Here is an 11,801-nt window from a genome sequence, read left to right on the forward strand (position 1 = left end):
TCCAGTGTGTTAGCGGGAGTGTGGAGGTCACGGTTCCAGTGTGTCAGAGGGAGTGTGGAGGTCACGGTTCCAGTGTGTTAGCGGGAGTGTGGAGGTCACGGTTCCAGTGTGTCAGAGGGAGTGTGGAGGTCACGGTTCCAGTGTGTCAGAGGGAGTGTGGAGGTCACGGTTCCAGTGTGTCAGAGGGAGTGTGGAGGTCACGGTTCCAGTGTGTCAGAGGGAGTGTGGAGGTCACGGTTCCAGTGTGTCAGAGGGAGTGTGGAGGTCACGGTTCCAGTGTGTCACAGGGAGTGTGGAGGTCACGGTTCCAGTGTGTCAGAGGAAGTGTGGAGGTCACGGTTCCAGTGTGTCAGAGGGAGTGTGGAGGTCACGGTTCTAGTGTGTTAGAGGGAGTGTGGAGGTCACGGTTCCAGTGTGTCAGAGGGAGTGCAGGAATCAGACCCTGGTGTGTCAGAGGGAGTGTGGAAGTCATGGTTCCAGTGTGTCAGAGATAGTGTGGAGGTCACAGTTCCAGTGTGTCAGAGGGAGTGTGGAGGTCACGGTTCCAGTGTGTCAGAGGGAGTGTGGAGGTCACGGTTCCAGTGTGTCAGAGGGAGTGTGGAGGTCACGGTTCCAGTGTGTCAGAGGGAGTGTGGAGGTCACGGTTCCAGTGTGTCAGAGGGAGTGTGGAGGTCACGGTTCCAGTGTGTTAGAGGGAGTGTGGAGGTCACGGTTCCAGTGTGTTAGAGGGAGTGCAGGAATCAGACCCTGGTGTGTCAGAGGGAGTGTGGAGGTCACGGTTCCAGTGTGTCAGAGGGAGTGTGGAGGTCACGGTTCCAGAGTGTCAGAGGGAGTGTGGAGGTCACGGTTCCAGTGTGTCAGAGGGAGTGTGGAGGTCACGGTTCCAGTGTGTCAGAGGGAGTGTGGAGATCACGGTTCCAGTGTGTCAGAGGGAGTGTGGAGGTCACGGTTCCAGTATGTCAGAGGGAGTGTGGAGGTCACGGTTCCAGTGTGTCAGAGGGAGTGTGGAGGTCACGGTTCCAGTGTGTCAGAGGGAGTGTGGAGATCACGGTTCCAGTGTGTCAGAGGGAGTGTGGAGGTCACGGTTCCAGTGTGTCAGAGGGAGTGTGGAGGTCACGGTTCCAGTGTGTCAGAGGGAGTGTGGAGGTCACGGTTCCAGTGTGTCAGAGGGAGTGTGGAGGTCACGGTTCCGGTGTGTCAGAGGGAGTGTGGAGGTCACGGTTCCAGTGTGTCAGAGGGAGTGTGGAGGTCACGGTTCCGGTGTGTCAGAGGGAGTGTGGAGGTCACGGTTCCGGTGTGTCAGAGGGAGTGTGGAGGTCACGGTTCCAGCGTGTCAGAGGGAGTGTGGATGTCACGGTTCCAGTGTGTCAGAGGGAGTGCAGGAACTGGACACTGGTGTGTTAGAGGGGATGTGGAAGTCAGGGTTCCAGTGTGTTAGAGGAGCATGGAAGTTAGCAACTGGTAAGTCAGGTGCCGAAACATAGTGATTTCTAAATAATTGGATAGCATATTATCAGAAGTTTACTGTATAAATTTCCTTTTTTTGTACTGAGTCACTGTTGCAATGCACAGTCAGCTGACAGATTTGTATTTTTGCCTGTTCTCCTGAGCAGAGAGCAAGAAATTCTACTTCACTTGAGACAGGATCTTTAAGCTCCTGGTTACAAGTAGATGTGGCAGTTAATTGGAACACAATGAAATACTATAAACAGCCATGTGATAATGATCACTGTCTGGGTGAACTTCTTTGTTTCATCTTTAAGGACTCCCATCACCCTGGATATGCTCTCTTCTCATGGCCACCATCAAGGAGGAGGTACAGGAGCCTGAAGAGACACACTCAATGTTTAATGAACAGCTTCTTCCCCTCCACCATCAGATTTCTGAATAGGTATTGAACCCATGAATTTTTCCTCTCCTTTTGCATCACTTATTTAATTTAATTTTCTTTTTTAATCTATACCTATAAAAATTTATAGTTTTTATTATTACGTATTTCAATGAACTGCTGCTGCAAACCAACAGATTTCACAACATATACCGGTGATGTTAAAGCTGATTCAGATTCTAAACCACAGCTCCAAACACCTTGGGCAGTGTGGCACTTCCTCAGTATTGCAATGGAGTATTATACGTATTTATGTTTAACAGACTGCTGGAGGAACTCAGTGGGTCCAGCCACATCTGAGGAAAGTATTGGATTAAGGTTTAGAATTGTTATTTTTCTAGTAGATTTAATATTTTAATATAATTCCCTATATGTTTGTATTTGTTTAGTGAATCCTTAGTAATTGTAGTATAGCTGATTCAATATTTTTCTCACGATTCTCTGCAGCCTGAGTCACGCCATTGAACCTGATTATTTCACAGGCTACCTCCGTTCACAGAATGTGCTTTATCTCTCTAGTGAGCTAGAGAACCATGAAATCTTTGTTCTTTTTCTTTTTTTTTATTTTATTGCTTAATTTTCTCTCTATCTCTCTGCTGGCATGTGAACAAAGTCACCAGAGATGTTGGTAGATATGAAGCAGTCTCTTTATTGAACAAAATAAGACAAAGTAGGCATCATATTGAGACCCCTTTCAGAGGTCTGCTTGACACAACATTATATGACATTCTATGTGCTAAAGATCAAAGGACAATTCCATATTTACCATACAGCCACAATAGTTGCCTTTGAACTTCACACAAACTTCACACCTCCCAATTCACACTCACACCAGAGACACCTAAATGCATCTTAATCAGCATTGTCTGGTCTTCCCACTAACTGTGATTCATGGCTTTTATGAATCCATTGTTCAGAGCTGCATTTTAAATTTGATCTACAGTCTATTTGAATATATGAATATTTGAAAATTGGTGGCTGAAGTCAGTTGCTGAAGATGTTTGCTGTATGTGCCAACCCAAAAATCACTGAAAGCCTCTCTTACAGTAGACAGTGTTTGTTATGGTTCTTTTTTTATGACCAAAATGACAAAATTGATTACTCATTCTTGACTTTTGAAGAACCTCTAGATCAATATCACTGGATCCAACAAGGGAAATGGATAATTGACATTTCAGGTTCAGATACATTCTTTCAGCATCATTCAGCACTGTGAGAGTAACTTCATGAGGAAGTTCAAGGCAGTGGTTCACCACCACATACTCAAAACAAATTTGGGATGGGCGGTAAATGCTGGCATTGTCCATGACACCCCCTCCTGCCAATGGAAAAACCTTGCAGTGGGGACAAAACCTTGTGGTCTCTCTGGTTTGTTCTATCCACTGGAAAAGTAATACAGTGAATTTTGGTGGACAGCCTACAGGACTGTCCTCCTGAAGGGTCTCATCTGTCCATTTGCCTCCACAGATGCTGCCTGACCCCTGAGTTCCTTCGGCGTGTTGCTCCAGATTGCAGCATCAGTTTTCACTTGTGCATCCAGCGCACAGGATGATTTCTTGAACTGTGAGCCATCCTGTAGTGAAGGGCCATAGGCATCTCCACACGTTTTCACAGTTCAGTGAGACCTTCTCTCACCACACCCTCTCTGTAATTTCTGCTGCTCTCCAACTCTTTGACCACATTCTCACACAGACTTGCTGCCACAAGATAAATAAATTTGTAGTGCAAAGACAAGGCAAAAAAAATTTAAAATAGTGAAGCAGTGTACATGGGTTCATTTCATAAACAGCAGCTCATCTCCTTGTGATAGGAGAACTGACATCATAGTACAATAGCGTCTGTTTTATTATTTTGTACATTACTATTGCAGAGTATTGCACATTGGTAAATTATTATTGTGTAGATTATTATTCTGTACTTTAGTATTAGTTAATATTATTATCATTGCTAAGTGTGTTTTTAAGTGTTGCTGCTGTAACAAAATAATTTCCCACTCAGGATCAATAAAGTACATTATTATTATTATTATCCATTCAGAAATGTGATGCCAGTGGGGAAGATGCTATTTCTAAAGTGTAGAAAGGATGTCTTCAGGCTGTTCAAGAGAAGGCATGCATCACATTGCTCTGGGGTTCCCAATCTGGGGTCCCAGGACCCCTTGGTTAACAGTATTGGTCCGTGGCATAAAAAACTTTGAGAACTCCTGCTCTAGAGTGAGCTGAGGTTGAAGAAGATGCCCCCATGGACTGCCGTCGATATGGTTTTCTGTACAATGTCTGCCCCCACCACCACTTCCTCCTGCCCTTCACCTCACCGTGCTGTTTCCTCCTATCTGATAATTGGGCTCAAATGAAGAAAAGCTCACTTGACTCCAAAAACGTAATCCAGGACCTGTGGAAAACCTTCAGAAATCAGAAATCAGTTGTAGGAGACAGCAAACAGGGAAAAATGCCCATATAACCTTTGAGTCTGAAGGGATGAACTGGCCGCTGATGTTCTTGTTGTAACAAACCCTTTGTACACCAATTCTGAAGGGTTCTTGATGCCTTTCTCACTAGAACTGGGAGATTGAAGATGATGGGGAAGACCAATGACACAAAAGAATTCCATTCCATAGTCAGTGTGGAAACATTATTTAACTATGACAGTTACATGTTTTGGACACTCTTAGTGGAATCAAGCCTAACAGACATGCATTTCACACACAATGCAATCCCTTTAAAATGGCCAAATTTGTGCAAGTATGAGTCTAGTAATGGTGCTGCTGGGAATTCAAATGTAACATTGACAAAGGCAGTGCATGGAGTCAATTATTTTTGGCAACCTTAAACTGAGAACACTTTGCCACTAACTCATTTTGCAAAGGGATTCTCTTTTTTCAATGCTTGAACTATTTATAGTTGAAGCCGCCTGATGCTTATTTGAACTGAGCCTGGTTTGAGTTTACACAACGCTCATTTCTGTAGCTGCAGAATGCAGTTGTGTCACTTCAACCAGTGATCTTGTTTGTTGTCTTGCCAAGCTATTTCTTACTCTATCACCACTGCGTTCTGGAGAGTGTTAATATTTTCAACTCTTCCTGTTTATAAAAAGTCCTTAACATTTTCCAGGACCCACCAAACTCCAGTGGTAGTTGTCTGCATTACCTGAAATGGCGAAAGAAATGAAACTCTTTATGGAACACATTTATTCGGGAGGCAGTAGTTACTTTTCTCTGCTTGGCATTAGGCTCTTACAAGGTCTCAAAAGTTATCCAAATGATCAAAGCTTATTTCTTGAAATGATTCAATATTTGTGAAGTATCAAATGTTTGTTCTTTCAAGAACTGAATATTGGTGTAGTGATATCATTTTTTATTGGTCTCTGAACAAAGCTGACTGTTGATATATGTCATACTGCTGTCGTCGTTCATTTAATTTACTCCAAACTTTGCTGAATTTTATGACATGTCTGGAGTATGTTAAACAACCAGTTTCTAGATCTGAGATCTAAGAGAATCAATCTATGCCACTGCAAGTCTGAAGTATTGCCACTTAGCATCAGACTTTTAAAAACAATTCTAGCATTCACAGCAACGCAATAGTACGAGCAATTGTGTATCAGAATGGAGGATGCTTTTAAAAGTTCCATACTGATATTTTTACCAAGTGTGTGGATTTTTTAAAAGTTTTTCCATGAATTTCAAAGCAAACCCTTATTAATGTTGTCAAAGCATCAACAGCTTCAGGATGTAACGTTAACAGTTTAATATCTATGTCCATTCATTTGGTTTCAACACAATTTGTTAAATATTGCTCATAACTTATTCAATAATTACAACGTGTACTTGTCTTAGTATAAAACTAAATGGCACATAAAACAAAAGGCCAGGAATTCACTGGGATCAAAGTAGAAAGGAAAACATAATTTTTCTGTCCTGATATAATGAAAGAGAAGCAGTTGTCTGAAAAGAATCTGATTAAAATTTGGCAAGTGAGCACAGTCTAGCATCAGTTCAAAGGGAAAACAATAAAATTAAACATTTGTCTGTTGCCCAAATTGTGGAGAAGACTCTGTAGACTGTATCGAGCAATGTGCAGATTGTGCTGTTACATTCAGAGGCATCTCTGAAAGGGGAAAGTGCAACAAAAGAATTAATGCATTGTGTGCAAGAAGGGCTTGTGACAGAAATGCAAAAACAACATCAACATTTTTAAGGCAAGCCTCTGTTTGAACACTTTGGACCTGTTCTGAGCTGTTCTGGGGATTTGGATCTGAGGACTCATCTGAGGATCTGAGGCTTGGAATGCTGTTGTTGTTGCATGATTTATTTGTTTTTTCTCTCTTTCTGTGTGGGCACTGTAGGTTGGTCTTATTTTATAAAATTGGGTTCTTTCAGGTTCCTTGCTTTGCTACTGCCTGTTAAGCAAACAAATCTCAAAGTTGTATGATTTAAGCATTCTTTGATAATAAGTGTCCTTAGAATCTTTGAAGTGGAATTTCCATTTAGAACGCTTCCTTGGCAGCACTGACCAAAAAATAACACTAGCAATCAATTCAAAGTTTGTAAAAACTCTAATTGTACCCAGTCTAATAGCTAAGCTAAGTCACATCTCCTATTGGTGCCTGTAGAGATCGCCTGGGATAGAATTTGATTGATTTGATCATACTTGGTTAACCAACCTGTCTGTTCTCAGATTGTCCTTCCACAACAGATGTGGCGTGAAGAATTGTACAGGTACAGGAATGTGTTTGATGACCCTTCTCCTTTCACCTGATTCTTCTCGAGTCTTTGCCTCTTCTCTGAGTCTAGCCACTGAGGTTTGACACCTTCTGGCCTATCCAAAGTATTTGGCACTGTTCATCAGATGAGAGCTCTGAAGCTACCACTTGCTCTGTATTCTGCTTGAACCATGCCTCTCTTATCTAAAATTAGCACAACATGTGAATCAAATAGCCCCTGAATAATCTTGTATACTTCCTCTTCATTGATACTTAGCAGCTTTGAGGATAGAACAAAGAATCTCTATGAAAGATGTCCTGCAGATGCTTCCTTGAAGCTTTAATGCTTGACGGAGGTACTCACCAAGGGGGCAAGCAGTCTTAGATCTGGTCCTGTGTAATGAAACAGGACTAATAAAAAATGTCCTAGTAAAGGATCCCCTTGGAATGAGTGACCATAACATGGTCGAATTCCATATTCAATTAGAGGATGAGAGGGTTGGATCTCAAACAAGCGTATTGAGCTTAAATAAAGGAGACTATGATGGTATGAGAGCGGAATTGCTTAAGATGGATTGGGAAAATAGATTAAAGGGTAGATCAGTACTTGATCAGTGGTGTATATTTAAGGAGTTATTTTACAACTATCAAGAAAAATATATTCCACTGAAGAAAAAAGGGTGTAAAAGAAAAAAATAGTTATCCATGGCTAAGTAAAGAAAAAGGTAAGTATATGACTAAAAAGAAAGTTATATAAGGTAGCTAAATCTAGTGGGAAGATTGAAGATCGAGAAGCTTTTAAAGATCAGCAGCAAATAACAAAAAAATTGATTAAGAAGGGGAAGATAGATTATGAAAGTAAATTGGCGAAAAACATAAAAGCAGATAGTAAGAATTTTTATAGTTACATACAAAGAAAAAGGGTGGCTAAAGTAAATGTTGGTCCCCTAGAAGATGAGACCAGGAAATTAATGGTAGGGGACATGGAGATGGCGGAAACGCTGAACAAATATTTTGTATCAGTTTTTACAGTAGAGGACTCTCAAAATATCCCAACACTGGATAAACAGGGGGCTCTAGGGGGAGAGAAGCTAACTTCGATTCAAATCACCAAGGAAATGGTACTTGATAAATTAATGGGACTGAGGGTGGATAAATCCCCTGGACCGGATGGCTTGCATCCTAGGGTCTTAAGGGAAGTGGCAGTCGGGATTGTGGATGCATTAGTGATAATTTTTCAAAATTCACTGGACTCGGCAATGGTCCCGGCAGATTGGAAAAATGCTAATGTAACTCCTTTATTTAAAAAGGGCAATAGACAGAAGGCTGGGAATTATAGGCCAGTTAGCCTAACATCTGTGGTTGGCAAAATGTTGGAATCGATAATTAAGGAAACAGTAGCAGGGCATTTGGATAAACATAGCTTAATAGGACAAAGTCAGCATGGCTTTACAAAAGGGAAGTCATGTTTGACAAATTTGTTGGAGTTCTTTGAGGACATAACATATAGGGTAGATAAAGGAGAATCAGTGGATGTGGTGTATTTGGACTTCCAAAAAGCATTTGACAAGGTGCCACACCAAAGATTATTACTTAAAGTAAAAAATCATGGGATTGGGGATAATATTCTGGCATGGGTGGAGGATTGGCTTTCTAACAGAAAACAGAGAGTTGGGATAAATGGTTTATTCTCAGACTGGCAGTTGGTGACTAGTGGTGTTCCGCAGGGGTCAGTGTTGGGACCCCAACTCTTTACAATCTATATTAATGATTTGGAGAAAGGGACTAAGTGCAACGTATCGAAGTTTGTTGATGACACAAAGATGGGAGGGAGTGTAATGAGCGTAGAGGACATTGAAACCTTGCAGGGGGACATAGATAGGCTGAGTGATTGGGCAGACATTTGGCAGATGAAATATAATACTGACAAGTGTGAGGTCTTGCACTTTGGCAGGAAAAATAATAGAGCAAGTTATTATCTAAATGGAGAGAAACTGGGAAGTGCTTCTGTGCAAAGGGATCTGGGGGTCCTGGTGCAGGAAACACAAAAAGTTAGTATGCAAGTGCAGCAGGTGGTCAAGAAGGCCAATGGAATGCTGGCTTTTATTGCTAGGGGGATGGAGTATAAGAACAGGGAGGTCTTACTGCAGTTGTACCGGGTATTGGTGAGACCACACCTGGAATACTGCGTGCAGTTCTGGTGATGCCATTCCAGGACTGAGATGAGGAGAAATTTCTTCACTCAGGGTAGTGGGGCTGTGGAATTTACTGCCCCAGAGAGCTGTGGAAGCTACTACGCTCAATAAATTCAAAACGGAGATAGACATTTTCCTGGATAAAAATGGCATTAGGGGATACGGTGAGCGAGCAGGTAAGTGGAAATGAGGCTAAGTTTAGATCAGCCATGTGATCTCCTGGACCAGTTTTCGATAGCCTGGATGGGTCGGAGAGGAATTTTCCAGATTTTTTTCTCCTCAATTGGCAAATCGTTTTTTTTTTCCCAGGGTGATGACATGGGTTTGGGCGAGATGAATAATAAAATAAAACGGGCGGCATGGTGCCCTGTTGGTTGGCACTGTTGCCTTGTGGGATTCGGTGAAAACTAGAGTTAAGATTGGATCAGCCATGATCTTGTTGAATGGCAGAGCAGGCTTGAGGGGCCGATTGGCCTACTCCTGCTCCTATCTCTTATGTTCTTATGTATGATGTGGAAAGGTGTAACGATTGCAAAAGCTTCTCAATAATGGCAGTGCTCAGCTTTTATAAAGTATTTCACTTTTTTTCTTTCCATTAAGAACATTGTGTTCAAAATACTGAGGCCTGAGGTATCGTGCCTTTGATAGGCTAACTTTAAAATCCAGATCTGTTCAAAACTTCGCACGCATCACTCTTGTGTGAAGCAGGTTCAGCAACCAAAATGAATGTGGTCGCTTTAAAAAACCATGAATAAATTTGATATGAACTCGGCCTTTTTTCCTTGGAGCGATGGAGGATGAGAGGTGACCTGATAGAGGTGTATAAGATGATGAGATCGTGTGGATAGTCAAAGGTCTTTTCCCAGGGCTGAAATGGCTAGCATGAGAGGGCATAGTTTTAAGGTGCTTGGAAGTAGGTACAGAGGAGATGTCAGGGGTAAGTTTTTTATGCAGAGAGTGGTGAGTGTGTGGAATGGGCTGCTGGCGACAGTAGTGGAGGCGGATACGATAGGTCTTTTAAGAGACTCCTGGACAGGTAATTGGAGCTCAGAAAAATAAAGGGCTAAGGGTAATCCTAGGTAATTTCTAAGTTAAGGACATGTTCGGCACAGCTTTGTGGGCTGAAGGGCCTGTATTGTGCTGTAGGTTTTCTATGTTTCTATGACAATGAGACCCTAAAGATGGGTACAGAGCCTCTATCTGAATAATTAATTGCGACCTCAGGGGTCCAACAGACTGGCTATAAAATTGCCCTGACGATTTTAATCATGGCCCAAGCATATGCAGGTTGGGTAGAGATCATTTAATCCCCAATATAATGCTGCAATATTGCCTTTCATTCCAAATTATATTGGACAACAATTTTTTTCAGAAGTGTTGCTTCCTCAAATTTTTTTTATGATAGACCACTTGAAGCTGAACAGAATTTCATACTACTTTTATCACGTAGGAATTTGAGGGAAACAATAAATTAACTCTTATTGAATATAATGCATTTAATTGCATAATGGTGCTGACGCTTTGCAATAGTTCAACTAAAATGTTTTGTTGGTGACTTTTGTAGTGTATGGATCTATTTCTTTTACAGCAATAACTCCCTTAGCGCTATGTATGGATCTGTTGTCTAAGCGTTGATCTGCTGTCTGTACATGTGCAATGTATTTTTTTCTCTCTCTCTCTCGCTGCAATGTGATTGCACCTGTTAAAGCCATCTCCTGCGTTCATGCTTTTATTTGCCAAGGCACAACAATCTTTATTTGTTCTCAGTATTTGAGGCTCGCTTAAGTGTCCATCAATAATCAGCCAACATTGATGGATTCCAGTTGCCCCAACAGTTTCTCCATGACAGCAATGCCCTGGTGAAAGAATTCAACAAGCTCATCATTGACGGTGCCAAGATTTGCGGGGAAGAAGTCTAAATGGGAATGCAGAAAATGAATCTTTAGTAACACGTTGCACTTCATGGTTTTGTATGCTTGAAGCATGTTGTCAACCAGCTCCATGTAGTTTGATGCTCTGTAGTTGCCAAGAAAATTTTCAATAACATCCTTGACTGCCTTCCATGCAATTTTCTTGGTCCCACTAGAAGTTCTTCAAATTGCCTATCGTTGATGACCCATTTGATTTGAGGATCAAAAAATTCCTTCCTTAATCTTGGCATCAGTTATTCTGGGAAACAGCTGTCTCAACTATCAAAATCTTTCATGGAAATTTATACTCTTTCTAAAACTTATCCTATCAAGCACCGTCCACCCTACCTGCTCATGCTCAGACATGCCCAGACAAGATAGAAAACTTTTCAGCTTACATTGTGAGCAACATTTTAATTGACTTGAATTATGAACTGAAAAAAAAAACAAATATAGGTGATTTAAAATATATGGTGCATAATAGGGAAATTTCATGGTGATTTTCCTGATCAACAGCTCAAAATCCGTAAAGTGCACGCAAAGGTATTCAGGAAGCAAAGTCTTTTTGTCCAGTGTTATTTTTCATTGATATGCAATAACTAGTCATTGTATTAAAACATCATATAGTATAGTTAACATTTTCTCTGTTTGCAATTGAACAGCCAATGGTAATTTGCATAGTCATAAGAACAAGAGCTTCTGCAGATGCTGGAAACCTTAAGCAACACACACAAACTGCTGGAGGAACTCAACAAGTCAGGCAATCTCCATGGATGGAAATAAACAGTTGACCTTTTGGATCGAGTTCTGATGAAGAGTCTCAGCTGGAAATGTCAACTGTTTATTCCCCTCCACAGATGCTGCATAATTTGCATAATCACAGCTTGCTTGTTCTTTCACCATGAAGTACTGTACTATGCACTTGATTGCTGTTGAACTCAACATCTTTGATTATATGTTCTGAGCACAGTCACGCTGGACATCAGTCTGGTTTTGTTGGCAGTCTTCCAGTACTTTGACTAATCTTCATATACAGAATATAAGCTCTGAGCTTTAGCAGTCTGTTTGCCTAGAAAAGCATCAGAGCTGATTTCAACTATTCTTATC

This window comes from Hypanus sabinus, chromosome 22 (genome assembly GCF_030144855.1).
Source record: "Hypanus sabinus isolate sHypSab1 chromosome 22, sHypSab1.hap1, whole genome shotgun sequence".
Lineage (NCBI taxonomy): Eukaryota > Metazoa > Chordata > Chondrichthyes > Myliobatiformes > Dasyatidae > Hypanus > Hypanus sabinus.